Raw genomic sequence first — 5,036 nt, 5'->3', positions numbered from 1 at the left:
TTGTTCTGTCTCTCCATTGAACGCCTTTCTCCATCCACGGTAGTGATGATTTGAATTTAAGAATCTCCGATGACCGAGAAAGACATTCTTCTGACCAAACTCCAAGCGCTTCCAATCTGTTTTATCTTCACAAACAGGACACGCACATTGACCTTTTATGCTATACCCTGATAGATTTCCGTATGCTGGAAAATCATTAATTGTGCCAAACAACATCGCCCTCAAGTTGAAACTTTCTTTCCTATATCCATCATAAACCTCCACACCGGTCTCCCACAAAATCTTTAAATCTTCGATTAAGGGCTTCAAGTACACGTCTATGTCATTCCCTGGTTGTTTAGGTCCAGAAATCAACATAGACAACATCATGTACTTACGCTTCATACATAGCCATGGAGGTAGGTTATAAATCATAATAATCACAGGCCATGTACTGTGTGAGATACTCTGGATACCGTGTGGGTTCATTCCATCAGTAGATAATGCCAAGCGAAGGTTTCTTGATTCTTCTCCAAATTCAGGATAATCATTATCAATTTTTAACCACTGTGGTGAATCTACCGGATGTCGATACTTTCCATCTATAATTCTTTCATCTGCATGCCAGGTCAAGTGTCTTGAATCGGTTTCACTACGAAACATGCGTCTAAATCTCGGAATAACAGGAAAATACCACAAGACCTTTGCTGGAGACAACTTGTTCTTATATCGCGAGACACCGCATTTAGGACACTCATTTAACGATGCATACTCATTTCGAAACAAAACACAATCGTTTGGACATGCATGTATCTTATCATAGCTCATGCCAATAGTGCACAACATCTTTTTGGTCTCATATGTTCGATTGGGAAGAACATTATCCTCAGGAAGCATATCTTTCAAAAGGGCTAATAACTCTGTGAAACTTTTATCCGACCACCCATTTCCCGCCTTTAAGTTGTACAACTTTAATACCGCAGACAATCTTGTGAATTTAGTGCAACCATCATACAAAGGTTTCTCTGCATCACTTACCAACCTCTCAAACATTTCGGGACAATCCTTAAGATCTCCTTCAAGTGCTTCTGCAATCTCTTCAACTCGATCACAATCGTATGTATCTGCGCCACTATAGTTTGAGGCATAGGTCGTACTATCCCCCGGTTCAACATTCTCGTTACTTTTCTCACCATGCAAATTCCAACATGTATAACTTCGATCAATTCCATGCCTCATTAGATGCGATGTCAACTGAACTGCGTCAACCCGTTTCCCATAACAACAACCCAAGCAAGGACATATCATTCTACTGGGGTCTTCGGCGTGCGCAACGGCAAACTTAACGAATTCTGATACCCCATTCTCGTACTCTCTCGACAATCGATTGGAAGACATCCATGTATTATCCATTACTAATTAGAATAAATAAAAAACAATTTCAGAAGAGTTCAAACACATTTGGACCTAGGTTTCTAATGATACTGGTGTTGACACAAAATCAGATGTTCATAGGTCGTATAACCCATTGCATCCGCAATCATGGTCACTAAAAACCAACCGTCAATTTCCTAGTGCATCCGCTATCATGGTCGAAACAAACGTAGAAGGAGGAAACGCGCAGTAATAAGGTAAAACAGAAATTGGGCAAAGCTAAAACAAAGCAATAACATAAAACAGTAATTGGGAAAAGCGTGTACCTTTGATTGGTAGAAGGAGGAAACGCGCATGTAGATCTAACAGAGGTGGAAGGAAAACGCCTCAGAACCCTAACGTGAAAAAGAACGCTAATAACAAATAGTGAAATAACAAAATGCGCAGTATGTTATAATTTTAATGTTTACTAAAGGGGACATTAGAGGGCGCTTGTGGAAAAAAAGCGCCCTCTAAAGGGGGCCTAAGAGGGCGCTTATGAAAGCGCTCTCTAAGGCTTTCCAGAAGCGCTTTATAAACTGGAAATGTACATGGACTTAGAGAGCGCTTTTTCAAAAGCGCCCTCTAAGGGTAACCTTAGAGGGCGCTTTCACAAAAGCGCCCTCTATTGTTGTCCCTCCATTTTTTTTTGGCTTCACTTTAGAGGGCGCTTTGTTACCAAAGCGCCCTCTAAAGGGGGCCTAAGAGGGCGCTTCTAAAAGCGCTCTCTAAGGCTTTCCAAAAGCGCTTTATAAACTGGAAATGCACATGGACTTATAGAGCGCTTTTTTAAAAGCGCCCTCTAAGGGTAACCTTAGAGGGCGCTTTCTAAAAAGCGCCCTGTATTGTTGTCCCTCTATCTCCTCCTTATTTTTTCGCTTCACCTTAGAGGGCGCTTTATTACAAAAGCGCCCTCTAAAGTGCGCTGTCTATTCCAGTTGTTCGCTCCTTATTTTTTCTCTTCACTTTAGAGTGCGCTTTTGTAATAAAGCGCCCTCTAAGGGGCGCTGTCTATTCCAGTTTTTGGCGTAGTGAATGGATGACTTAGCTACTCATTTTCATGGTAGCTTGGTCGGCAAGTAAGGAAAGAAGGTTGATCAACATCCAAGTCGGATAATCGAAGTTGGATGGGAATCCACCTTCTTTTTGTAGAAGGTGGTTCTAAGATGAAGAGAAATGAAAATTAGGGCATAAAAGATCCCCTAGAACAATGCTGTAAAATATCTCTCCAAAGTACAAAAGTGGAAAAAGTTGGTAAAAATGAGGTATGGTGCTCAAAAGTGGCACCTGCTACTTATAGACCTCTGCTGGGCTGTCATGCTCGCTAGGCGAGCAGAATGGCTCGCCTAGCGAGGGTCTAATATGGGCACATAAGGCACCTGCGCCAAGAGAAACAGGGTCTGCTGAACTGTCATGTTCGCCTAGCGAACATACCTTCGCCTAGCAAAGGACACGCTTCAACCTTCGCCCCAGCGAGGTTGAGAGGTTTTGCTACTGGAATGCTCGCTGGGGACTCGCTAGAGCTTCGCCTAGCGAGTGAGTGCTGGCTGCGCTTTTCACCAAAACAGAACGAACTCGCTACCACCTTCGTTGTCAGCTCGCCTGGCGAATTTATTGACAATTTACTGGAGCTTTTCGCTTGGCGCTCGCCTAGAGAACCAGTGCTTCGCCACAGCCCTCGCCTAGCGAGCAGGCTGATGAATGCTTGTTTGCTTTGGTTCCTTTGCCAACTTTCTTGTGTCTTCAATTTCAATTATTTCATGCCTTCTTTCTGCACAATAACACACAAATCAAAGGCACCAAGCTTGTTTATCAATGTAATGCATTTCATCAAAAACCAAGGTGATTTTGACAATTTTAGCGGGGAAATAGAGTGAAAGATGCCCACATATGATAGCTCAAATAAGCACTTTTGGGCATCTAACAGCTACTATGTCTTTTTGATTCTGACAAAAAGGGGGAGAACTAAAACAACTCTGATGAAAACATAACTAATTCCTCTCAAGCACTGCAAACATTCTCAATAAACCATTACTAAATCAATGACTAAAGATATGCAGGAAAGTAGCTAAAAGCACCAAACCAAGGAAGGTCCGGTAAGATCTTCTGAGCTATCCAAAGATTTAACTCATGGGGAGCCCACTGTACTATCTGATCTAAGATTTTCTTTAAATGTTTCATCTTTACTCTGAACTATTTTATCATCATCAAAAAGGGGGAGATTGTAAGAACAAAGTTGGTTCTACAATATATCTCTAAGATTTTGATGATAACAAAGGATGAAACAAAAATGGTACTCTAACGAGAATTTTACTTAGTGTGCAGGACTCTGACCATTTATGCAGGACTCTGACCATACATCAGATAGAAAATTACATCAGATATAAAATATTCGATGATCAGATGCCACTCAGAAATGATGCGTCCAAAAAGTTCTGATTCTGATCGACGCAGATACCAGCGCAACATTAAGAAGTCAGAAGCTCCGATAAAAGACTACTAAATCCAGACTCTGATACTAAAGAAGTCTAGAGCATTGAGAAGCTCTGATAGGGTTATACATAATCATCCTCTGAAGACAAACTCTAATATATCAAGACTCCGACGTAGACTCACCAGTCCAGAACGTGTAACCGAAAAGAATCTTAATATGGAAAGAAAGTATTTCAAGAAGGGAATAATGAGGCGCGCAAAACTGTTTTAGAAAGAAACAAGGAGAGTAATGACATTAATCATTCTTCAGTGACAAAGATTTTGTCTTCACTCCAACGGTCATTCACAACGACTATATAAAGAATGGAATACTTCACAAGAGACACACCTGAGACACACAAGAAATCTCATTCATCCTCTCTCATTTTTTCATTAGTTGCTGCTCTTACGTGAAAAGTTATTGCTCTTATAATTCTGTAATATTTGCTTTTTGTTAGAAGCACTTTACATTACAATTTACTCTTGCTTGAAGTACTTCCTCAAGTGACTCTGCGCAGTCTGAATACTTGAGAGGGCTGAGAGATTATTCTCTTAGACGTTTGGTTGTGTAATCTTTTGAGATTAGTGGATTAAGTCCTTTTTGAAGGCGAAATCACCTTGGCCGGGTGGACTGGAGTAACTTTGAATTTCAAGCGAACCAGTATAAAATTCTGTGTCATTTCCTTTTTATTATGTGTGTGTCTGATTTCTGAAAAAGTTTTTTATTTCAAAAACAATTCAAACCCCCTTTCTTGTTTTTCTCAACCTTCAGTGCTTAGGTATAAGCATATGTGGGGTGTGATCTATATTGCTTAAGATCTGTCCTCCCTCCCTTGGGGGAGAAATATTTATAGAGACTTCTTGGGTCTAAGGTTTGGGTAACCCTTAGTGGCGGTAACCGCTCTCTCATGATCAGGGGAATTTGTTGACCACCTAATCTTCAAGGGGTAATGGTGAACTCTATCTCCCTTAACTAACGACATTACATGTGTAATCCTTAAAGACCAATAGATTTATTAGAACTTGATATTTTTATCAAATTATTTATTACTAATTAAAAGGGCATTTCTTTATTATGTTTTTTTCTTCAAAATAATAAGTCTCTATAATAGGTAGTCTATTTAATGAAATGTTAAGTGTGACTTAATCATAAGATCACATTAAAAATAAGG

The sequence above is a fragment of the Lathyrus oleraceus genome, chromosome 5 (assembly GCF_024323335.1).
Source record: "Lathyrus oleraceus cultivar Zhongwan6 chromosome 5, CAAS_Psat_ZW6_1.0, whole genome shotgun sequence".
Classification (NCBI taxonomy): Eukaryota; Viridiplantae; Streptophyta; class Magnoliopsida; order Fabales; family Fabaceae; genus Lathyrus; species Lathyrus oleraceus.
Note: the sequence above shows the minus strand (reverse complement) of the source record.